At 37.9% G+C, this 26,531-nt stretch overlaps 1 protein-coding gene across 3 annotated transcripts in view; it reads right to left on the bottom strand.

The window, feature by feature from the left end:
• Nucleotides 1–26,531, bottom strand: part of NXPH1 (neurexophilin 1) — a 136,666-nt gene that overhangs the window by 35,057 nt on the left and 75,078 nt on the right. The window lies entirely within an intron of this gene.

Raw genomic sequence — 26,531 nt, 5'->3', positions numbered from 1 at the left:
ATAAGTACAATGAACAGTATCATTTGGTAAGAAATATTGCATCTAATGTCAAATAAATACACCCAAGAGGAAATAATATCACTGGTTTGGTTACCACATGTAACCAGGCTCTACATTTTAGAGAGACAGAAATTGGGAAAGTGTCACCTGCTTTGGAAAGGCTCCAAAGGCACTCTACACTGCAGTGGTCTATCAGGGCACAGCTCTTTTCTACTTCTGAACCTGATATGGCAGTCCTGATACAGAGGTTAAAATTGTTGCACTTCACACGTGTGCTGAAGTTATTCAGAGATTTATCAAGTACTGATTGCAACTAAACTCTACTATCCTAATGTGGGTCTCCCTCTGCACAGTGCAGAGAAAGCAAAACCCACTGAGCAGTTATAGCTGGGAATGAAGGGACAATTTTTTGAGGCTATTGAGACATCTAAAGAGGTAGGCTCTAGCTCCCCAGAACTTTTCAAAAGGTTCTGTTCACTAAGGTACAACAAAGACGTGTATTCGGAAAGAAAGAAAAATAGGCACCTACACACCTGATGATCCTGTGGTACCCAACCATATTGCTAAGCACATGAAAGCCTGTGTGCTTTTAGCTCCAAGTCATTTGTTCAACACCTCATGGAAGGAAATGATCACTAAGCAAAAGATGCAATATGGGATATTTTCTACAACTGGTTGTTTTTCTTTTTCTAAGATAAGTTTGCCATACAAAGGCATGTTCATTCAGGAGCTCTTTAACCAGGAATTCAGAACTTGCTGAACAATGTCAAATGCATCTGAAACACTAAAAAAGCATCAAATCTACATTATGTGTTTAAACATAGCCATATAGTGCAATTTTAGATACACTCAAGTTATCCAAGTTATCAGATAACCTAAGCCAATAAAAATAAATATATAAAATCAAATTTTAGAAAGAGGAATCTGTCTCAGGGTGAGTATCAGTACAACCATCTCCATTTATCCCCACGATCTGGTTGATCTGGTCATTTTTTAATCTCCTGGATTCTGTCTCAAGTGTAAATCAATTCTAAATATATTTCTATCAGTTTGTGGCACCAGACAACAGCATACACTTCAACTTCCAGCTTGCAATTACACAGTTGACCTGGTAGAAGCTACTTACAATAAAAAAAAAACAAAAACAAAAAATAACAAACAAAATAACCCCAAACAACAGCAAAAAAAAAATGGTACACAGACCTGCCAGCAAAAGTCTGAATATATATCTACCAATGATGTATCTATGTTATGAACTCACAAAAGGTTTGAAATAAGCCCTGGAAGTTCATGTTAGTCTAGTCCCTCTCCCCAAGAGGGCAGCTGTAGGGTTTCATCACACCCCCTGAGAATGTTTGGGTTTGCACAGAGACAGTGCACAAGTGTGATACAAACAAAAGACTCTAATCCTGGGGTTAATGCTGTCATCACTTAGCTTTTTAACTCACTCTGAAAAAGCAGCAAAAACAGGATAGCTGGATGGCATCTTCTGCATAAACTCCATTGGTGCATAGCTTTAAGTAACCCCTACAGACCCATTATTAAAGGTAAAATGTAAACAAAAAATGTCCTTTTCTGAAACAAGGAGAGGGTATTTGAATTGCTCTCTAGATTAGAGAAGATCTTGGTCAATGGCAGCTCCCAGAAAAAATTCCCCACCAGCACAGCCTACCTTGAATCTTGGATGACCTAAACAAAGGTGGTGCCTGAACTGAAGGGTCTCAGTTTTTAAAACTGAGGTCTATGTGAAAGGAAATTGCAATAACTGAAGATGGCTTGAAATTTCACATCAATGCATAAACTAAGAGGAAATGATGGAGGAAATGCAGAAGATTTATGTTATGGCAGAGCCTCTCTCCCCAGAGTTCTTGTCCCCTCACAACGTTTTATAGCTACATGACACTGGCTCCAGAAGGAGGGACTCCATGCAGAGCACTGCTCTCACCTGGCTGGACTCACCTGAGTTCCCCCTGCAGGCTTTCTGCACCCACTTGCTTTTGCCATAAACCATTTCATTAGCTCAGATGCCTGTAGCAGTAGTTTTTAATATTCCTTTTGAGTTTGGAACATACATAAGATATTGCTGAGTACACTATCCGATACATGGGTGTCCACATGGATTACTCCCCTTCTTAGGTGTATTAACTTGCTGGCTATTCCATGTCCTGTTCTGATCAGAAACTAAAGAAGATCAGCAATAACAATAAAACCAAAATATTCTTCTAATGGCTTATCTACAGTGTATTTTATGGAAAACATCAACAAATACCAAACTTACCTGACTCACAATTCCCCATGTACTTTTACAGGATCAAGAACAGGTGGGTAGATGGGCAATGATAAGAGAGTTCAGAAAACCAGGGTGACAGCAAGATACAATGGTAAATTCAGTAGAAGAGGAAAGGTATAAAGAATGGTCAAAATAAGTGAGAAATATCAGAAAATCTAAAATAAACTCACTTTCCTATATAACAGGTGATTTCTGAGTGTGGATGGAGGGACCATCTCAAAGGAAATGAAAACTGCTGCTACAAGTGTAAGGGCTTCATGGTGGGTGTCAGAGGTGGGTTGTTGTACTGAGAGGTGGGTTGGAAGTCAAAAGGGTCAGATAAGAAGGGAAGATACTTGCTCCAGGTAAAGCTCCAGGGTGGCTTTGAAGAGACCCACCTGATCATAGACCTAACTCTGCTGCTCATTTTCTGCCCTCAGGCAATTAATTTGGTTTCTTTGAGATTCTGTTTTTTCCTCCTGTCTTCCCTGACATCTATCTTGAGCTGTATGTTGTTTAGGATAGCAGCTGTTCTTACACACTTCCTTGAACAATGGGGGTCTGATCTCACAGGAATCATCTAGATGCTCCTGGAATATAAATAATAAGTAATCTTAATTTAGCAAATATTTATTGAGTTCTCTCAGGTATTAGAACTAATTACTGCCACTTTCCCTTAAAGAAATAATCCATCACTCTGCTGATGATAAAAGAGCTTTTTGAACAATGGATTGAAAATCTATCTATTCAGATAAATAATTTGTTCTTATTTCTTTCCTATCGCTTTATGCAAATTTCTTACTTCCCTGTGGGATAACTCTAAACTCTCTAAATAGGGTGAACTAAACCAGTATTGAGCAGGTTCAGATTCTGTGCAATGTAAAGATGCAAAGAGATAGTTTCTATTTCCAAAGAAATAGAAATAGAAAATGTGTACATACAAAACTTACATTCCACACATAAGTAGTTAATAGAAGAGCTGAACTGTGTGGAAAATGACTGCACAACCATATAATTTGATAATTATATTTAAAAGTAGCATTCTATTTATTAGATTTGTGATTAGACTATAATAATTCTAAATAACCCATTGTACCCAGACTATTGTATAGTAGCAGACCATATAGCTCAACTACACCTGTGGTAGGCACATTTTCAGGAGTAGACATTTCTTTCAAGTGGATCAGCTTTGGAGCTTAAATTCAGGTATTCAAAGACTTCTTTTCATAATTAAATGGGACCTCCCAGCCCACTCTCAAGAAAGAGACAGAAATTTTGAAGTTTGACATCCTGCATGGGAGGCTGCCTGACTAGAGATTGTTTACTTCAGCTATTTAGAAAGGGTTTGCTCTAGTCATTACTGGAAATATTCCCGTGAATTTCAGCAGAACTCACCACAGGGAGATGGCTAAAAAGTAGCAAATCTCCTTTCTAGTAGAACAAGGGGAAATGTTTTCTATTTTGTCTATGTATGTCAAATATGTAATGCATCAATACAAAACCACAGAAACCTATCTTAAATTTCAGCTCAACAAATCTAATATGATGTGATATAACTGAAAAAGAAATGCTGTAAATAAATTCTTTTATTATTAATTGATTTTGTGGAGGTCTGAAATCCTATTCTATGTACATGCAGCAATTTGAGCTACACACTATTCTGACATCAAGCTGCTGGTTTGCCTGCTGTAACTGGAATGTAACAGGAATGAGAATTTTGGCTCATTACCCTAAATTTTTCCAGGATAAAGGTTTAAAGAAAAAGCCTTACTATAAAAAAGGCTAGTGGCATTTCTAGCTGGCTTTTTAGAATTTTATCTACCATTAAAAGAGAGCTCTATTATGGTCCCACATGGCAAACCAGATTAACCTAGAGAGGATGCTAAAAAGAGAAAGATACTGATAAGATAAATGAAGTAGTTCTTCATTTACCCTATTCCATAGGTATCAGTCTCAGGGAGCAAAACAGGATACTAATCTAGTGACAGAGGACTAAAAAAACCCCATACATGAGAAATACTGTGGTGACTGTGAGTCATGGGTCAGGTGATGAGAGATGTGGTTTCAGTGACTGTTTCAGTCCCTGGACTATCAAGCAACTGATGGTCCCTAAAGCTGTATCCATTCATTCCATTTAAGAGTATTCCTGGTCTAGCAGTGGACTGAATTTCAAGGATTAGGAGGTTAATTCAAATTTGGCTCCTCTGAGGTGTATAACCTTCCTTATTTCCTTGAGAGACTGACTTTTCCCTTTTGTCCCTGTACTGTTTAATCTTCAAGCTTTGTGTGGCAGGCACTGTCTCATACTATTTATGCACACAGCTCCTAGTACAAGATGGCCTCAACCTCATTCAAAATCCCTGGGTACTTCTAAAACTAAAAACAGAATCAGAAATTCCATCGAAGCAACTCACTACACCTCTAGAGGAATATACACAGAAGTGGGAACCTCATTTTCTTCCCAAGTCCACACGGAGGCAAACCCCCAAAAATGTGTTTAAACATCATCCAAGCACTGGAAGAATCTGGTTCAGTCACAACTTTTTCTCACCGCTGATACAGACATGAAGAAGATTAAAGGAAGAAAAAAGAAACTGGAAAAAAAAGGACATAGAGACTGGAGAGATGAGGCAGTGGAGATCTTTCACTCTCCAGAACTAAGGGCACTAGGGGGATAGTATGAGATTTTTCTTGATAAACAGGTTCAAGCAACATCACCACAAAATAGCAGGGCCACAGTACTGCTCATGTGAGACTTTCTTTGGCTCCATGAGATATCTGACAGCCCAGGCTTCTGCACTGTAGTCATGCCTTAGGGAGATGATGTTCTTATGCACTGCCTCAGAGTTAGTTTGCTTTCTGCTGATAAGTTTCTGAAATAAGCTCAGAATCAAATTGCATCAAATTAAGCAGTTCCAGAACGGTGCTCCAATCTCCTGTATGCCTGTTGATTGTGGAAAGCCTGCAAGCATCAAAGCAGGACTTGGACCTTTTAATCACCTCTGAGATTCTAATCTGATTCCTCTCTATGAGTTTAGTGTGGATTCCACATACTCATTCTGAAGATAAATTTGATTTTATCCTGTTCAAAAATACAAATTAAAAGAACAGAGGCAGATTTTCACTTTCAGCCCATTGGCTTCCATTGGGTATCAGCCCAATTACTGCTGCTTTTAATTTTGTGCCTACTACTAGAGTAAATAAATCTGCAATCATGTCAATCTATTAAAAATTAGAACCTAAGGTCAGCAAGTTTTTAATAATAGCAATAATAATAATAATAATAATAATAATAATAATAAAGGCTTTATATATTTAAAATTCTTATGTATCTTTCCAAGCAGCACAAAACCATTCTGTTTTACAACAACAACAACTAATACCAATAGGTAGATTCTCAGTAACCTAACAACCATTTTTAATTCATTTTGGGCCTCTACAGTATAAAATTGTGTTTCTGAAGTCATGCAAGACTAGCAGAGTCTTTCAATAAACAAACAAAACAAAACAAAAAACCCCACAAAAATAACCCCTACCATTTGAGCAAGAAGTTTGCTTAAAATGTCCTTTTCTCTAATTTGTAAAAAAGCTGTCACCAGATGGAATGTGTTCTCAACTGCAATGCTCAAAGGTACTCATTAAGCCCAGGAAAAAATATATTTGAGATGAAATTTGTACATAACCTTTGCCCACAACACTTTTGAGGTTCAGACCTATTCCAATAAGCTGGGAGTAGTGTTTGTTTGAATAGCTGGCTGGTGTTTTTGTGATTGCACTGTGTCTTGTTGGTTTTGTGATTGCACTGTGTCAGACTGGCTCTTTATTTAACACAGACCACAGTCCCTTTGTAGTCAAGCAGTTTGCAATCATTTGTTTGTCCTCAGAATATTTTAAAATTACAGGAATGTCATTTATGCTAGAGGACAGAGGCAGACACTACTCAACTGTGCCTTGGTTTTGGTACAGACTTAAAATTTTTGATTGTCACTGAGTGTAGGATCAGAGAGCATCATCATTGGGACCACCCAGGGTGAGTAAAGGTAGCAGAACTGCATCCAGATCATTGAGATTAAAACTTGGAATGAAGATTTCCACAGCATTTTAAGGGAAGAAAGAACCTTCCTCAAAACCTTGAGTGAACTGCTCCAAGTACACAGATAAAGCCACCCACTAAAACTCCTTCACACCTGGTCCAGCTGGGTCTTTGTACCTCTGTTCTGCAACAGGTACACAAGTTTTCCCATTAGCAAAATATTTCTCTGTCCACCCTGAAGCAGACAGGGTGTTGGGTAGGGACTGTGAGAAGCCAGTCTGTGCTCCCAATGCACAGCATCTCATCCTGGATTGATGCAGCCACTTAAAATTATTATCTAGAACAAAATTCATTTTCTCGGTGTACAAGGAACATCACAGAAACAAAGCCTAAACCCCTGAGCCCCAGTCCTGTACCTTTGGCTATGAGATCATCTTTCCTGATTGGCTGTAAATCACTTGGAAAGGCTGGTGTCAGACAATGTCCAGCTTAATTCTGCAGGTGGCTTAAATTAAGGAAATCTGATCTAAGATGCACTGCAAACACTGGGAGTGATTTCCTAAAGGTATCAGTGGCCTTGATATTGCAGATCAGGTATGCAAACACAGCCTGCTTGTAAAAATAAGGATATCCTTTCCAGATCAGTGTTCTCCATATGCCTTTATGGGTGCAGAGTTTAAAAAAAAAAAAAAAAAAAAAAAAAACCACAGGAAAAAAAGCCAAAACACCAACCTCTTTCATTTTATTAGGACATTTGTAAAAGTCTTGTTATAATTTCAATTTCCCAGTCAGGTTGATTTATGGATTTCCCCCCTTGTTTATGGCTTTTCCAATGCTCCATTTTATAGAAGCCATGAATACATCAGGATTTGCACCAAGGACCTCAAATAAGTAGCTCAACATCAGCTGACAAAGCAGCAGACTGATCTAATAAGATTTTTTTGCTCCAGGTTCTCTCAATCTGCTTTGCACCAATTACACAAGGTAGGGTCAGAAAGAAGGCTTAACCTAGAAATTTTTTTCAGAGATTTTAGCAATGCCATGTTCAGAACTGTTTTCCTGATCCCTATTATGTTGTTAGCCCAGCAGAGGGAAGAAACATGTCACAGCAGGAGCTGTCTTAATATTAAGTATTAGATCATTGATGGTAGGTGTGAAATATTCTGGCTTTGTTGTAGTGTGGGAAGGATTGTACAGAATTGCTAAATAAAGAAACATGATTTTACTTTCTTTTTCTTTTTTTTAGAAAAACAAAATAAACGTGAAGGAATCACTGCATGACACTGTTAATACAAATTGAATTAAGCCTGTGGATGTATCATGACTCTAGATGCTGTAATAAATAGCTCAGAAAAAGACCTGCTTTGCTGGACTTTTTTGAAACTGGGTCAGAATAGGTCACTCCTAAATCTCCCAGAAACCAAAAGAACTATTTTTTTCCCAAATGCAAAGTAATTCTATGAATATTCAAATATGATCTAATTAATTTTCTAAAAGCCAATGTCCTTTTCTGCTAGAACATAGATTATCATAATTTTATCCTTCAAATTTGAGAAAGAAAAGTCATAAAATCCTAAATAATTTTTAAAAACTTCAAAGTATTGTATGGAAGTTTCCTATGCACAGGATAATAACAAACAGTTCACAGGTTTCTTAAGCTGGATGAAGAAAAATCCCTTTAACCTTGTAAAACTTCAAGGTATAATCATCTAATGCTTTCATTCACATAAATTGGGATGATTTTTATCAGGACTAATCAGACAAGCTTTTGGTATTTTTTAATTCTTTAGGCTTCCACAGCAGACCTTCTCTGGTTTTTCATGCTTTGATCTTCATGTTGAAAAATTTGAAAAATAATGTATCACTATATATGTGATAATAATATACAGACATATCAGCAATATAGAATAATTTCCCTTCATTAAAAAAATGCCATTTTTTATGGTTTTTTCCTCCTTACTACAGAAGGAAAAATGCTAGCCTTGTGTATGACAGAAAACAGTGTGGCTCCCAGTCCTCAGCAATAAATATACCTGGAATATGGACAGCAGTGGCATTCAGCCTGAACATCCATCACCATTTGAGGAGTTTGAAGTGCATCTGGTCCTTCGGAGTATAATTCCCCTGATTGCCCAGTTCAAGTCTTTCCCCACTATCGTATGTGTCATCAAATGACAGTAATGAAAATAACTGCAGCCATTATTATAGGGTGTAGGACTTTGCCATCTGTTGAATATTAGCCTCTGGCTTCCCCCAACTGGCACGCTGCTGTGCCAAAGTTGACACATCGGCAGTGTCACCACACCACATTTGTGTGCATTTGTGTGGCTCTTCTGTTTACACATATCCCACAGAATCCCACAAAGCACTGCTAATAGAGCCAGTAATCACCAATAAAAGAGGTCAGATGGAACAAAGGTAGTTCAAGCATTGACACCCAAATACCACAGTGTGGAGAGGCAGGGGCTGCAGCTGAGATTCCCCATTGCAAGATATGCATGCTTGAAAAGCTAATACAACTGTGTTAAGCATATGTTAAGATCTGGTAGTGTCAAACCCTGATTCTAATAGACTTTTTGCTTTGCAATCAGCACCTGTAAAGAGTCTTAGGTGGAAGGGAATGTAAGGCACTAACATAATACCCTAGAGAGCAATTAATATATTCACAGAGCTCTCCTCATAAAATATCACCGTTTGTTGTCATGTACAACAAAGCACTGGAACTGTCCTAGCAGCTGAATGCCAGAAATCACTGCCCAGGCTTTAGACCATAAAACTTTCTCTTGTTTTCTGAAGACTCAAGTCCTTTGAAGATAAAAAATGTATATAAGCAGTCTGATACCAGAAATTCCCTGAGTTTAGAGAGCTCATCAGTCACAAGACTGCATCATCATTAACAATATAAACATTCACACTACACCTTCAAGAGTCCATTCTAAGCAAAATCCTCACAGTTGCATTCTCACTTGCTTCATCACAGATGACAAAGGTGACTTGTAAAATTCACCTGCTACTTGCTGGCAAATGCTAGAATGTAATTGTGACTTCATCAAAGACAGTATGTCACCATTAGGTGGAAAAAAAGGTCAAGATAAAGTAATGCACTAAACAATCTCAACAGGAAAATACAGTCAGTGTAAAAGAACTATAGTAGGTATAGCAATACCAAAAATCCTGTGAGGATTCATTGTGTTGACTAGGAATGTAAATGAAGAAATAAAGATTGTTATATGAAGATGGAAAGCTCTTAGGGAGCATTCATACTAATCATATCTTTCATGTTTTTATGCCTGGAATCTACCATCTCCTATACATTTTTGTTCAGATGTTATTATTTTGGAAAAATTTTGACTGTGGTTTCATTCTCCAGCCCATGGAAACAAGCTGAATAAAGGAAAATATCCCAATCTATTGTCTTCAGCTAAGGAAGACAAGGAAGTAAGGGTGTCTCAAAAGTGAATTTGACTGAAGAATAAACACAATCACATGTGAAAGAGGTTCTTGACAATCTTTTAATAGCCCAAGCTCTCCTCACTTCTGAAAATTCATATGAGTCACGTACATGTATACAAAAAAATACTACCTACAACAACAAAAAGTACTAAGAAAAACAAACAGAACTGTTTACTCTCTGGACAGACTGCAGGACAGAATATGCAGTTGATGTTTCCTGAAAAATTACCTCTGGTTCCATACTCAATTAATCAGAGTTGTTGGTATTAAAATAAAACTGTAGTAGCTTAGAATTCACAGCTTTATCCAGCACCTACTAGCATGGTACTTTGGCAACCAGTCTAACCATTAAACACTTAGTATTGCTCCCTCAGACACAAACCAAGGCTTCCTATCAGTGCTACAATGAACTGCTGTCCCTCTTTCTGGAGACTGCTGATTTAGCAGCATGAGAGAAAAGAGATTTAGAGCAACAAGAATCAGCTTCAGTAAATCTAATTATGTTTGCTTAATTGAAGACTCTAGATGACTCTCATGTCATCTTTATAACCTTAAGCTCTTAAATTACATAAACTGAGCAACAGAGGAAGATGCTTTAAAACATGTGGAACCATGGCCAGAATTTTCTTTTTATTTTCCTCCAAGTTCCTTCTCAGCTTGCCAATATGTCTGTCCATTTCATTAGTATTTTCCCTATTATAGTTACCTTTTCCATTTTTGAAATAGATTAAAAGTGAAGAAGATTGGACAGAGTATCTTGCTTATTTCAGCCCCACCATTTTTGGAACACTTGATTTTCCAAAATATGGGAAGTGACTCCTCTTAAGGAGAAGTTAAAAATGAAAATGAATGAGCTCAGAACATGCAGAAGAGTTGATATATTGAGGAGTAAAGTGATCAGCCACCAATATGGTGCAGATTCATTTTCAGTTCCCTTTCATACTCTCCCCACATTAATGCACTAAGAGATAGCAGCTCTCTTGGGCTTCAGCTCTCTCTCCGCCTATCTCACTGTTTTTAATCAGAAGTTGAGCCCTTAGAGGATAGAAATCTTTTCAATTAGGCTTACTGAAATGCTTCCATTACTGTGAAAAATTTTGGCTTCCATAAATTGGTATATTTTTAAGATATACCATGTCATCAAAATATGCCTGAACAGTGTAAGGCTTCAGAATCAACCGGATCAGAAAAAAATGCAGGACAAACTCAGACCCTGTAATAGAAACAGAGCAACATGCAAGTCACATTTCACCATAGCTCTGTGGGAACTGTAATCAGGCTAAGTGCTGTAAAATGTAGCTGCAATTACTGCAGATTAAAAATTCCAGCCACAGTAACTTCTTGATTCAAAATTGAGAATGAAGAATTAGAGGTCATTCTGTTAAAGTAAGAACATTTTAGTGTAATATTTGTCAAGGTTGTCTTGGTTAGGTTTTTGTAGTTGCTTTCGTATCATAGTGTAAAAATAAATTCTATAAATCTGCACACAAATTCTAAATATTCAAATGCAAAATCATGGACTATTCAAAATGCTGCCAAGCAAAATAATGCTACAGGCCATCTTCAGTGATAGAAGCACAGCTGTATTGAGAACCTTCACTGAGATCTCCACTAGACCATGGGAGTAGAAAGATTGGAGAAATGGCCCTGTAAATGTGCAATGGGCAATCTGCTGTGATTTTTAAGGACACAAAATTGGACCAAATTAGAGAAAATTATAAATCCAGACTATTTAGCCATCTCTGGAGTCAAAATGCAAAGTATTGGAGTAGACAAAAAGTCTGACAGTTTCATTAGACTATGAAGCTGTTCTACAGTTTGGTATATCCCCAACCATCTGGGAATAACCTGGAGACTTTGTATCATGTGCAAGAACACTAAGCTCTATCATCCACAGCCCTAAGTAGAGAGAGCATATTAGGTGAAGGGAAAATGTGATAGAAGCTACAAAGGAGATAACAGAAGCCAACTAGAGGGAAGTCTGCCTGGGGAATACATGGGGGAAAAGGCTATTTATACTGCTATGCTGAAGAGACACGGATTTCATGCTTTCAGGAGTACTGCATAAACATATATACAAAATTCAGCTTAGTGTTAGCTTTCAACTCTCTGCTGGCTACTAGCTGTAAGACTAATCTCTTCTTACATATACAGACTTTCTGAAGAACACAAATAGCTCCTGTTAGCTGAGCCTGATTGACATCCAGCCCCTCATTCTGATGTGATACTGAAATATAAGTTTCTTATTTCATACCAAAACTAATTTTTAAAACAGAAAAAAAGATTAAATTGTGACTTAACTATTACTTCTTGAAACTGAAACTAAGCTTCTATCAAAAGGGATTGCTGAGATCCCCATGTGTTAAAGGTTAGGCAAAAGCCTGTAAAAGAAGTTGCATCCAACAAATATGCTATACAGTAGGACTACATGTTACAAAAACACCCTGAAAAGTATATAAGCATAAATCCAGTGAAATTAATTAAAAACCAGGCATGCCTGCAGCCAAAGTTGCATAAATCACCCGGAATTTTTTAGTAAATGCTAAAAAATATTTTAAATACCTTTGAAAAGAGAAGCATGTTGCTTTCTTAACTCTGTGAAAGATCCAGAGTCCCTAACAGACACACAGGGATTCAATCAATATATCTATATAGTCAGGAGATATGGTAGTTATTACTCATTCATTATGTAGCATTCTCTGAAGCCACATTAAAAGGAGTGAGATGTTAAGGAACGGCTGGCTAGTAGATTGACACATGCCATTGTGCTGTATTTGATCAATTAAACCATCCAGATAGTCCTTTGAGGATAAATGAGTAGATGCTCAAAGAACATATCTGTGCAATCTGATGAAGACATTGAAACAGCAATTCATCATTGCTTCAACATGAATGGTAATAAAGACTAACCAAATGACAGATGTTCTATACAAAGTCAGACGTTGCAGACAAATGCAAGAGATAAGAACTTTAACTCTTTCCAGTAATGACTGAAAAAACATCAAGCCAAAATCCCAATGTTTATAGGAATATTCCACTAGAAAAAAATCTCCTGCTGTTGGAATAGTTCATTTTGCTCTGCCAAACTGCTGTAAGCATACACTCTTGACACAAATAGAGTGAAAATCAGGTTTATTTGTACCAGCAACAAATCCCAGAGTAATTCCTTAATACAAATCACCATTTGGTTGAAGAGGAATGTATTCAAGCACAAGAGATATGGCACCACTGGAAAGTGGCTGACAAGAGTGAGGAACACACATAGCTAATCCACCAGCTTAGTGGAAAAGGTTGCTAGGAGCTAGTTTGCAGAAGTGAAAGTAGTCTCAGGTTCACACCAAGTCTCCAGGTGATTCTTAAAGAGATGTTAAACCACCCATGCATGATGAATTACACTTGCATTGTTTGTCACTTTCTCTTCCCCAACTGTGCTCTAGAACTGGGAGTCTTTTGCCCCTTGAGAGCTTAGAAATTATTCAGAGGTGATCAAAATGTCTGAAGGGCTCTTTGGTTCATTTTATGATGGTTTAAGCCATTCAAGGTTCCCCTGCTGTCAAAAAGAAGGATCCTCTTTCCCATGGCCTCAGATTGCAATTTCTTCCTTTTCATCAGCTCTAACAGTCAGTTTACTGATATCTAATTTCTGGAGGGTTAGTTTTGGTGCAAGCCATCACATAATAAAAAAGTGCCAGCACAACTAGTAGGCAAGGCCGGGGGAAAGGGAAGGACCAACCTTTTCTTCATGTTGGCCATGGGCTAGCAGAATCTGAACACAGCATAACTGCCTTAGGAGGACTGATATTTAGCAGCAGCTCCATCCTCCATAGAGCAGGGAAGTGAAAAACTACTGCTAATTAGTAGCTGCAAGTGTCTGCACTAGCCAGGGGACTACTAAACACTCGTAATTTCTGGCATAAGCTCAGATCCTCCAGGACCAAGTGCATATTTACAGCATCAGCCAATAATTAGAATTGATTGCCATTCCCCAACCTCCAGGAACTGAGCTGCTGCCAAATGCCCAGATCAAACAGGTGCTGGGGAGCCCAAAAGTGTCTTACAACTTCAGAAAGAAGTCCAAATATGGGTTCTTCCATCAGAAGAACAGCTACTCTTCTCAGGAACAAGGGCCCAGAAAAATGCAGAAATTGAGTTCTCCTGCAGGCTCTTGAATATTAGCGATTTTCTACTTGCAGATGGTTCTGGCAAAAGATGCTAATGGATTGCATGTAAAGGTTTGATGATGTTCCAGCAGTCAGTGCTACCTCAGAGAAAACTTAGCCTGCAGTAACAGCACTCAGAGCAATCAAAAGCATTCTGTAAGATAGAGACTACTGCACTTTCTGCTGGGGGAAGATGTGTCAGTCCTGCAGTGGGAAGATATATATCTTGGCTCACCATAGGGCTTTCAACCTTTTCACACAGCTACAGACTAATTTTCTGTGTAACATTGCAGGGCTTCAAGGAAAATGAGTGGTGTGGCAAGCATTAGATCTTTGCATGTTTTACTGAAGATGGAAAATTCCCAAGTATGGACTGAGGAAAAGATTGTTGGCACTAAGTCAGAGAAGAAATTAAACACGATATATAAAATCAGTGCGTGTCTGTATACACTTGAACAACACAGTGTCAAGAAAGCTTTCAGTGTATCAGTGTTGGGATTTTCTCATTTATGCCAAAACTTAGCATCTCCCAAACCAAGCTTGCTTTCTACTTACAAAAGAATGTGAAAATATTTCTCTCCCTTAATTATCCCAGTAATTAAAAGGTAGAATACAGAAATAAACTAGACACTATTTGATGCTTTTTCTTTTTCCAAATATTTACTTGTTTCTCATTTGTTTAGCTCCTTTTTCATGGACACATAGGCTAATTCGTGAAAGGTACTCATCAGCAAAGACCCTTTCAAGTGCCAAGGTGTTAGAAATTTTATTTCCCAGAAACTTGATAGGTTTGCTGTGTAACACTTGCCAGTATAATCTCAGATGAGAATTTTTATAAAAATGGACCTTAATTAATATTTAAATGGAGTATTACACAGTGAAGGTGTTGATTTTACTCTACAAAGCATTCTACAACAGTTGGGTTTTACCAGAGAGTAGTTACTTTCAATAGCCAAGCCAGCAGCTGACATTTCCATGTTCCAGATTTCTCCTAACTGTGCACTGTGTTGGCAGGAGGACAGCCTTATTGTAGTACTATCATCCACATAGAATACAAAAGGACAGTCAGCTTGATATGCTAGAGAAACCAATGGAAAGAAATAAAAGCAATTTATTTTGGACTGTTCTGTTGGTTAAATACAAAATCATTGTGCTTTCATTCTTTTCAAAAGCTGATTGCTTAAGGAAGGTCTCTGTAACTGTTGTTAGTATATTTATCTTTAGCATACATAACAGTAATGACAATATGACCTTCAGAATTCTCATTATATTAAATCTCATTGCATAGGAAATTAACAGCTTTGAAGTCATATTTTTGTTCAATTGGTCATCATTCCTACTATCCGTCAGGAAGATTAGGCCTCCTGGCTTGTCCTACCTCTGTCCATGTATCATACCAGTATCATTCTGCATCCTCAGCCACAGGAGGTCCTTGAGCTGTAAATTGTTGGAGAGTGAAGATACATGATGGAGCCCTGCTTTCCTAGACACAGCTGAAAATCTGCCTGTCCAGAAAGTGATGAAATGGTGAATTAATTCATTGCATTGCTGTGCTTGTGTGTACAGCTTTTGCCCTACTATTAAACTGTCTTTATCTCAACCCATGAGTTGTCTCAGTTTACCATTCTGATTCTCTGCCTGTCTCACTGGGGGAAGGGGGGTAAGCAAGTGCTTGTGTGGGGCTTGGTTAAACCAGGACAAAGAGGAAGGCTGTCCTGTGCCCCCTGTCTGAAGGGCTACAGAGAATTTCTCCATAAAGCTTGCTTTCTTGTATTTTACACTGGGATAACTGACACTTATTTTTGTTTCTGTTTGCCATTAGTTGACTTCAAAGGTATTTTATAAATGAGAAGATTCTGACAGTAAAAACATCTATTCCTTCTATGATCTGTTTTTATTTGCTGGAAGATTTTCTTATGAAAACACTATTTCAAGATTTTCTTACATTCCTAGTTTTGTAAATGTGAACTGAAAGGCACACACAGAATATTAATCAAGTCCTAATTCTGTCTTTAAGGTCAAACAGAATTTTTGAAGTTGATGTATCTGACAAAGGATTATGACTACAAGAGTCATATCTGCATCTTAAAAGGAGATTTGAGAAATGCCAAATTATTCCAGTCCTAACTGCAAAGCCAAGAGACAACACCTTTCCGCAGAACATTTCAGCTGTTTTCAGTAAAATATACTCAAGTATTAGCTTTCCATTTAGATAGCAAGTATACAATCAACATAACAGTTTCAACAATGTTGTCACAAGTGTTGTGCTACCATAAATTAGAGCACCTGCTACTCAGCAGCACCTGAGACAGTACAGAAGATTCCCAGCAAAGACTAACAAAGATGATTTTCTATCCTCCCTCTACAGAACATATGGAAAAAACAACGTCTCTCACCAGCGTGTGCCCTTCAGCAGCTTAGGAGTTACATCACAGTGTATTAGTATTTCACTGTCTCCTTTTGGATTCATACAGGGTGATAGGGTTAGGGGTGCAGGGCAGAGGGGCAAAAACATGCATGGGTTTACCCTGTGCTTTATTGCTACAGAGGTACTTTGCATTGCACAGCATCAGGTTGTCCTCCTTCAGGGCAGGAGAGCCAGCTCATTCAAGCAGAATCTCACTGCAGCCAATTCATCTTGCATGTCCAAGTCCCCTCAGAAACAGGAGTGTCCAACAACAACTGATAACTTGGAACTATGAGTAAAGAACACTTTATATTCTTTAATGTCTTCTCTAATGATCCCTAGAGAAACAGTTCAATAAAATGTGGTGGCCAACCCCCACTTGAGCAACTAAGCAATTATTGCAGTGGATTGGTGTAGGCTCTGTAATAAACTTCTGTGTTTTTCATTGAGACTATTGTCTTGGAGAGCAAAGAGTAGACTTGTTTTACTCTGAGTCCAGGTGATGGCATGGTATCATACTGTCTAGTCAAGAAAGAAATCATGTTTGGTCCTGCTTTTGGCTTCTTTTAGGAGAGGATGCATTAGTATTAATGCACTAATCTCCTCTGGAAAGGAAACTCGAGATAAGAGCCTCCTCCCAAGGAGAAAATATTGAAAAGGTCATATTTTTATAGCAAACTGAAGAGCAAATATAAGCACAGAGGCAATTTTGTGCCAAATCCTATTTTGAGAGCTTCTTTTTTGTTTTTCAGAAGCAAAAATATCGTCTGAACTGATATTTTTCATTTTTGTGCTCAGTCTGCAGTTTACCACCTTTCATGATGAATAAAGTAAAATGTGCCTATTTTTCATTAAAAGCTGCCTTTTGTAGTTTAAGGAAAATGTCCTTGTCATTTTCTGCATACTGCTTAGTCCAGAAAAGAGTTATTTGGCAAGTTTCAAATGCTGTATGTATATAGTCAAACGGGAAGATTTCATACTTGACTGAGTTTGGAAGTAGCAGATAAGAAACCAATGCATTAACACATAAAAAACAACACATTCTAGAACATCTATTGGCCTTTGTAGAGCAGGATGTTTATAACAATCCTGACTCAATGCTCCAATGCAAATGGATTACAAGTATGCTTAAGGTACTATAAGGTCACGGCTTCAGGTATCATCCAGTTCTGTAAAGTCAAAAAGTAATCTCTGGGTGTTGCATTGAATATTAAACACATAGAAAATGCATCCTGGCATCCTGGGAAGTGTTGAAATGCACATAACATAATCAAAACAATTTCCTTGTCTGTTCAGCGCTTCTGATCATATGTTACCATTATGCAAACATGGATATTGTTAAGCTACTGATTACATGGTCAACTAGTTGTCAAAAAACTTCAACACCATACAATTTTCTTTACAATACTACACATCATAATTTACTATTTTTTCTTTTTATGTGTCTACATTTTTAAAGGATGGAAAGCACTCACTCTTAAAAAGGAAAAAAAAATCCTTTAAAATAATATTTTTGTGACATTAGGTTAAGAAATTCACACTCATCAAAATGTCAAACAAATCAAAATTATGATTTCCAGGATAAACAAAACATCCACACTGCAAGTAGACCTAGAAATAGTTGCCAAAGAAACTGGTAGAAAATTCTCTGCAAGGTAGAAGAGGACTAAGTTAAAATTCCTGTAAGAATCATCACTTCAAATTTCTTGACTCCTCTGTGCATGTACATTCTTATCATGACATTGCACAGACATACATTTTTGCATTTCATACTACACTTTCACCACATTTGTAACACCAGAATATTCCACTGTGAATGTTAAGCACTAGGATTCTAATACCTTGTTCCTATGGAAAAAGCTTACCAGAGCAGAAGCTGAGCTGTATTAATTTATTGTCATGATGAAAAGGATAGTGAGAATCAGAGCTGACACTAACTCTTTCTATTTTCTCTGCTACTTTTTGATTGCAATCATTGTGGTCTCCACGGATGTCATATCCACAACAGGCACACCAGCATTTGAAGCAGTTTACTGAGGCTGGAAAACAATTCTGATAAAAATGTGCTGCTGCCAGAACTTGGCATATTAGAGTGTCTGAAAAGATTGCCAAGGCTGGCATTTTGCCTCTGTTGCCCAGGGCCATAGAAGATTGACACAAACTAAAAATAGTTGTAAAGATCAACTGTGTGTGTTTTTATAAGGTGCTTTTCTTTTCTTTTAAAACACAACCTGCCTGACAGACCACAAGCACCTAATGCAACAAGGTGCTGATGGTTTCAGGAATGGTGCTGGAGATCATATGAGCTTTGTTTAGCTTGAGAGCACAGTACAGAACTAGATCTACAGCACATGTTAATGTGAAAAATATTATGTGCAAGGTGGAATTTTAAAAAAGCCAAAGGAGTCAGAAAAGCAAATGTCAGTAAAAATCATGCAAATCATGTAGAAGTTGAGAGACATAACTAAAAACAAATAGGGGATTAGTATTTGATCAAGTTTTTGATCAAGCATGAAATTCTGTGACCTTTCTATGCCCACAGAAAATTCAAACCTCAAGGCACACACAATCTGAGTAATAGTACATGGTACACAATTCTCCCTCTTTGGATTTTTGGAAACTTGAAATTTTGCTCCATTTCTTACAGAACCACTTGGATGGATACACACGCACACACACAAAATTATTTATTTCCTTTTTATTTTTTACATAATTTAGTGTCTTTATTTTTTGTGCTTTTCTTCTGTAAGTCATCATGAAGAGAAGTTGTACAGGCAAAAATGTGTGCAGAATGCCAATTTCCAAATCAATTGTAATTGACTAATAGGTCAGATGTAACAGTCTCACAGCCAATATCCAACCTCTACAGAGGATTTTCCAGAATGTAAAGATTACATTTTTAATTGATTGTTCTAGGACATGAAGGAAAGATAAGCATGGGACAGCATTATATTGAACATTTTATAAATAGAAAAATATATGTTCACAAGTTCAAGTAATTACTGATTGTTAACTATTTACGAACTTTAGAAATTCTTGCAGTCTTGAAGAAAAAAGAGCCTAAGACCAGATTGGACATGGCTCTGGGCAACCTGATCTACCAGGTGGCACCCCAGCCCGTGTTAGTGCGGCTGTAACAAGACGACCGTTAAGGTTTTTCCCAGTTCAAACCATTCTATGATTCTATCATAGACTGTATACAGAAAGCAATAGGCTGGACAATTTTCCAACACTTACTGCCCCTGTTTGACCAGACCTTCACTAGAATTCCTTTGAAACAGGAGAACTTTGTAATATATAAATTTGTATTGCATAACTGCAAAAACTCTGGGGAATTTTAGGTTTCTTCCATGGGACTTTAATAAAGCTGCTAAGAAGGTCCTTTTGGGTTTTGTGCACACAAATGGTATAAATAATTCACACTAAAACCTCTGGCACCTGAAGGAGCTAAAAGGAAACCTTTCCATGGTTTCAGAGAGGTAGAACCAAGACCAAATTTCTAATCAATTCAATTAATTTTACATTAATACAAAATGAGGTCTGTTTACTACACAATCTGTCTCTGTGGAATGATATTGTGTTTCTCTCACTAGAAAGCTGTTTCTAGAGACTAGTTACAAGCAGTACTGTATCTACGGAACATTATGACTTTCAAAACCATTATCATTCAGCCATCTTATAAAAAATACTTAGTTTCTCAAGAAAAGTAAATAAGAAAAATATTGTGTCATGATGAATTTCTCTGAAGAGCTAATAAAACTTCATTTCATAAACTTCTCTCAAATGCTGATCCATGCATTTCTAGTTACTGGTTGTTGGGTGGCTGCTGAGTCATCAGAGTGACTGACATACTTTTGACTTTAAAAAATGCTTATTTGGTGCATCAGTAGCAGTTTTCAATACACTGGTTGCTGTGCCCTGCAGACCTCTGAGTGGAATTAGACTGTCCTGGTCCACAGAGGCAGATTCTCCAATCATAATTTCTGCAATATTGTGTCTCCCTGCCACTTGAAGATCAACAATGGTGGTAAATGCTAGAAAGTACAGACTCCGTTGGACTTTCACACTCACAGCTCACTTCCATGCTACTTACAGTTGTTGTGGTATAGATTAATAATAAATACAGCCTCTTAATCTGTAGCACAAATACTTCACCAAACTCCTCCTCATTTGTTCAACCTTCTTCATTTATCCTTTTCTCAGGAAGGAATTTCTGTTTTTTTAAGGAACACATTTGCTATGTTCATCAAGTTTGCTTCTTCATTATGCTGCTAGTAGTGGAGCTTGTCTCTGCTGGTGGCTTTGATTGCATCTGCAAGTTATTGGCCTATTACCTATAGAGACTGAGGGTACGTGTGGATGATTTTCACTACTAGACATTTCATACTGAAAGTTGCCCATATGGGAAATATCTCCACTATTACTGGGAAAGAGGTTAAAAGTATCAATGCAATTTTGTTGTTTCCATTGAGGGATTCATGGGTTGTGAATTTCCTCTTTTGTGTCCCCGTATCTACACAGATAGAAATATATGTTAACGGAGCAGCTGTCGCCAGTCTCAGGCATCCAGAGACATCCTGATTCAATTAGATTGTCACTGATGAATTCATATTTGTAATACATTTTGGTCCTTAATTTGTACCCTGGGCAAGAACAATAATTCCTACTTTCTCTAGTCCTACTTTCTTTAGTCTGCAACTCATTTCACCAAATCTTCATAAATAAAAGCAGAAAAGCACAATAAATTAATGCCATTAGTTTAATGCCAAAGGATACAGTAGTACTTTTAACTTCTTCCAAATTATTGTGCAGATACCACTAAAATAAGAGGCCATTTCAAGGGACCTTCATTTTCATTTTTCTTATGCTAAAAAAAAGGTATTAAAATGTTCTCTGTCATGAAAATTTGTCATATATGTGATTTTATACCATCTCTTAAAAGCATTGAAGAGTTTTCATATTAAACCAGGAGTTTTGACCAGAAGATAACTTGAAAAATATTTGTGTCATGTCACAATCATGAACAGCACTTAGCACAAAGAGAGACCTTGACTAATTACAGAACAGCACAGTCACCAACCATATGAAGTTCAACAAGGGACAGTGCCAGGTTCTGCACCTGGGATGGGGAACCCTGGATGTACAGACAGACTGGGGAATGAGAGGCTGGAGAGCAGTGCCACAGAAAGAGACCTGGGAATTCTGGTTGACAGAAAGTTAAATATAAGTCAGCAGTGCCCTGGCGGCCAGGAGGGCCACCCTTGTCCTGGGGACATCAGGCACAGCACTGCCAGGCAAGGGAGGGGATTGTCCTGCTCTGCTCTGAGCTGGGGCAGCCTCACCTTGAATAATGTGTGCAGCTTTGGGTGCCACAATATAAAAAAGACATTAAGCTGATAGAGAGTACCCAAAGGAGGGCAACAAGGATGGTGAAGGGCCTTGAGGGGAAGCCATATCAGGAGTGGCTGAGGTCACTTGGTCTGTTCAGCCTGGAGAAGACTGAAGGGAGACCTCATTGCAATCTTCAACTTCCTCATGAGGGGAAGAGGAGGGGCAGAGGAAGGATCTCTTCTCTGTGGTGAACAGTGACAGGATCCAAGGGAATGGCCTGAAGTTGTGTCATGAGAGGTTTAGATTGGATATTAGAAAAAGAGTTTTCACCCAGAGGGTGGTTGTGCACTGGAACAGGCTCCCCAGGGAAATGCTCTCTGCACCAAGGCTGCCAGAGTACAAGAAGCATTTGGACAATGCTCTCAGGTACATGAGACCATCTTGGGGATGGTCCTGTGCAGGGCCAGGAGATGGACTCCAATGGTCCTTGTGGGTCTTCTCTAACTCAGCATATTTTTTGATTCTGTTTCCAGAGCTCTCTGATTTCAGTCAAAATACAAATAAAAATGCACAGCAGATCTTCTAAATGACACATTTTCAAAAGCAGCATGTTTACTGATCTACCTACTCTTGCATGGGACTCTAGACAAGAATGATATCTACCTTTGAGTCAATTACAAAAACTTACTGAAGCAAAGACTTCTGATACAAAATCCACAAAAGCTTTTTTAAGTTAACAACTACCACCCAAATTATCATAACACTCAATGTGCACACCCTAGGACTACCTCAAATCCGATATACTGACACTTAGCTTAGGCTTTCCTTTGAGTTTTAATGCAAATCCTGTTCTCTTGCAACTGGACTAGATTAAATACATATACACTTGCTGTGTCTGTTAATCAGATGACTTTTATGACTTTTGATCAGTAAAACATTTAGGATCAGGACCAGGTCCCCAGGGTCCAATACAGTGCCTGAATTTAACTATTGAAGCTTTCCCATTAAATTACATAGGAGTTAACTGAATAAGCATAATTAAGCTCAAAATTAACATGAGCTAGTTATAAAATGAATATATTTTTTCTGGTTTGTCCTTTTGTTATATTGAAAGCAATAGGAGCTGAATTTATTTAAATAAATGTAGTGGGTATTTTCTCTGAACCTTTCAGCCCCCCAAATGCAACCTAAGACCTAAAAGAGCTACAGTGTGCATATAACTCACAAATTACATCGGGATCGGGTCTTACATGCTGAGATTTCTGCATCCTCTTGTGTTAACAGTCTGTCTTTAACACTCACACAGCACAGGCCCAGGTACTCTTTCTTGTCCATTATACCATGCCTTCAAGTATGTTCTCTGAGCTATCACACTCCACCACTGGAAAAGAGATTTTTGAACTTTTTGAGAAGGTTTGAGACCTTCGTAGAAAACTGTTTGGTGTTGTTGGAAAATGTAATGTGTATTCCCACAGCTGCAGGCACTGAAGGTAAAACTTGATCTAACCATGAAAGCAGTCAGGTATGTCTACTAGAACACATTTTTTTGCTGAATTCAGCATGAATAAAGTAGTTACTTGATCTCCTGAGAGCAGTTGCTTGGTCTCTTGAGAAAGGGCCAGTTTATAGAGATACTTTTCAAACTGTTAAGCAATGCAACTGTTCTCCCTATGACTTGTTTTTCCTGTTGCAGCAAGTTCTTAGCTCTTTGCTCTTGTAAACAATTAATTATTTATTAATTATTATAGTCATTCATTAATTCTCTGCTTAACCAGGTTCTTCGTAAATCTCTGTTCTCTAATAGAAAAAGAAGAAAATATGAGAGCACTTTCTTGTGGTTTATTATGGCCCTTTAACAGCATTGGAAATATTCCATCAAGAAATTTTAGTCACATTATCTGCTGTAGGATGGATTAATCAAAAAAGAAAATTCCTTTAAAGCCATTAACCTTTGCTAAAAATTGCAGATGGCTGTAATGACAATTTTTATGCCTTAGGTATTAGATGATGTACAAAGTGCCTGATCCAGCAAAAAATATTCATATCCTTATGGACCACTCAAGCCCTGGATGCTGGTTCCACAGCAGGTGAGTTGACATATTCAGATGAAAGGTCAAACTGCAACAGAAAGCAAATACCTCAAGTACAAGTAGTGAATGGACTCTCTGCGTCCATCTGTCACCACCCCTGTCCCTAGACAGTCTTCCCACTGAGAGTCATGTGAATTACAAGGCTCCCATTTCCCTGCTCCACTTCTTTCCTCTCTCTTTCCTTTCTTCTGTTCCTCAGTACTGAGAACAGCACACTGCTCCTTCACTACTTATCTTCACAAGTACCTTCTGCTTCCTTGTTTCTTAGAAATGTATAGCAAATTATTAACAAATCCACTGGAGCAGTAATGACATGGATTTCAAAGCCAGATCACCAACTCAGAATAGTTCATGCTGATTCTTGTTTATCCCAGCTGATGATAACTGCAAATTTCTCCACACCAAATAAGTTTTAAATGTCTGGACTTTCTATTATCATTATTCAGATAATCAGAAGATATCAATCTTTTTTTAACTTCTCACTTAAACTAACACCTCTGTGGGACAACTGACAAAACCTTTATCCTTGTACCAATCCCCATACAGTACCAATATCAGTAGCTTGTTCTTATCCAGAAGTAAAAGGCAGGAAAACTTTGAAAAGGTTTGAGAGTAGTTCCTGTTGCCTAACAGAAATGCCCATTATACCCACATTTCTCTGTGTGTGAATGAATAACCCAAACCTACTGTACATATAAAAGTGGGCTGAACAATACTGTTCAGGGCACATCTTTAGGATAAATTAGACTTATTCTAAAAATTGTGTATTGTGATATTCCTGTTCTGTCCTGGGTGAAGGGGGGAAAAAAAGGAAAAAGAAGGCAGTAAGAAAGTGAAGAAATACAAAGCACAGCTCTTGAGAAATATTAAATATTTGCCTTAGGTTCAAATGTAATTTTTGTTGGAGGTTCATATCTAATCCTGTTTGTCAAAGCTTGATCCTTACAGGAAGGATTTCTAAAAATAGATGCAAATATATATTACTTTTCCTCTCTCTAAATGCCCACAAACATTTAAATTATGTCTTCTAACTACACACTGTTCATATACTTGCCTCATTATTGCAATCTATCATATCTGTACAGGTAATATTAAAAATCTGGTCATGTACATGGGACGCTTTAAATCAAACAATTAATTACTTTTAGAAGTAGGGCTCTTTTTCAAAGATGAAGGAAAATATTTTAGTTAGTCAAGATATCTTATTACTTCTCCATAATATACAGAGCTTTAGGGAAAGATTAGGTTTATTAAGTCAGATTCACAATGCAGGCTTTCAACATTGCCATTTCCAATAAGTACACATTTGTTTAATATTAAAGTTCCCTTTCAAAACAAAGTAGTTAAGCCTACCCTCACATTTATACATCTGCAGTTTGTTTGATAACTTACAACATAATTACAGGCTGTCCTCCCACTAAATGCTGTATTCAGACTTATGAAACAAGGTGGTAAAATATGCACTGGAGTCTGAGTACTAAGCCCGTAATTTACCACAAGCACTAGGAAGAAAAGAAACAGAGGGGAACCCTGCTATTTAAACTGCTCAGTTATCACGTTTTCCTCCCCCACACATGCAGTAGCACATAACCCATTCATATTTCAATTTTACATTTCCCAAACTGTCATCTTGTGTTTCAAGTTCATTTGAGATCCAATCTGCTTATCAGAGCAGCAGTGAATGCTCTTGCAGATCGAGAGAGAGCTGTCACTCCCCACTAGCAGATTGGTCTGTGGCACATAGTTGGTGAAATAAACCAGTCCTTGTGGGGTTAAGAAAAGTGCCCGGAGTGTTATGGAGGGAAGAGGCATCCAGCCCCTTTCTTACCTCCCATGTCCAAGCAATGACAGAGTATCCTCCCTCTCTGTTGGAGTTGCAGCTAAAATAATCAAGTGAATTCCCAGGTAGAACCAGGGAATGTGGGAAAATGAGAGACTGACCTCATTTCAGCCTTTTCAGCCAAGCTTCTCGCAGAGGGTGGGCTACCCTAGGGAGGCACTAAAGAGGCCAGCCGCTCGCTGTCCTGCAGTGCTCACTGTGGGATACTTCATCACCCCTATCCTGTCCCCAGAGCTTCTTGCTCACGTAGAAAACAAAGCTCACATGCTACCTGGGTTCTGTCCAGCCTTTCTTTCCAGCCTGGCTTCTCTTGGAGTAAGAATCTCCTGTGTGCCCCTTCCCTCAGAGACTGCAAGCCATTAGCCAGAAACAATGCTTTCAGGTAGTCACATTCTTTTTCTTTTTTTTTTTTTGTTTTGTTGTTGTTGTTGTTGTTGTTGTTGTTGTTGTTGTTGTTCATTTTACTCTCCCATCACAGTTAAACAGCAATCACAGGTTCTGAATTGATTTGCTGTGATAACTATGTAAAGCTCACCTTGCAGCATGTTCTCAGAGCAGCTCCACTCTGTAAATTTGCCAGTTCACTTGGTGTGCTCGAGACAGAATTTGTCTTAGACACTACATACAGCTGTAGCAAATTACCCAAGTTTTAGATTTTAAAGACTGAAAGCTTCATCTTCACATATACTATCCACTAAACACATCCTGTACCAGAAAAAATAATAACTATTAAAGGCATATTTATCTGCTACCGTGTTTTTTCTACCTTTTTGTTGCCTCTCAAATGTGCACCATAAGTATCAATGAAAACACAGTCACTCTTAATTACATTTTAAAACCTCAAAGCTACATTTGGCACATTGCAAGATGAAAGTAGAGCTCATTTGCTGTGAGAAAACAAGTAACACTGGAATAACGTCTTAAATGTGGGTATGTGACTTTCATAAC

The sequence above is a fragment of the Melozone crissalis genome, unplaced genomic scaffold (assembly GCF_028551555.1).
Source record: "Melozone crissalis strain CALT ecotype California unplaced genomic scaffold, PUWL_Pcris_2 ptg000016l_1, whole genome shotgun sequence".
Taxonomy (NCBI): Eukaryota; Metazoa; Chordata; class Aves; order Passeriformes; family Passerellidae; genus Melozone; species Melozone crissalis.
Note: the sequence above shows the minus strand (reverse complement) of the source record. Positions and strands in the feature narration are given on the sequence as shown.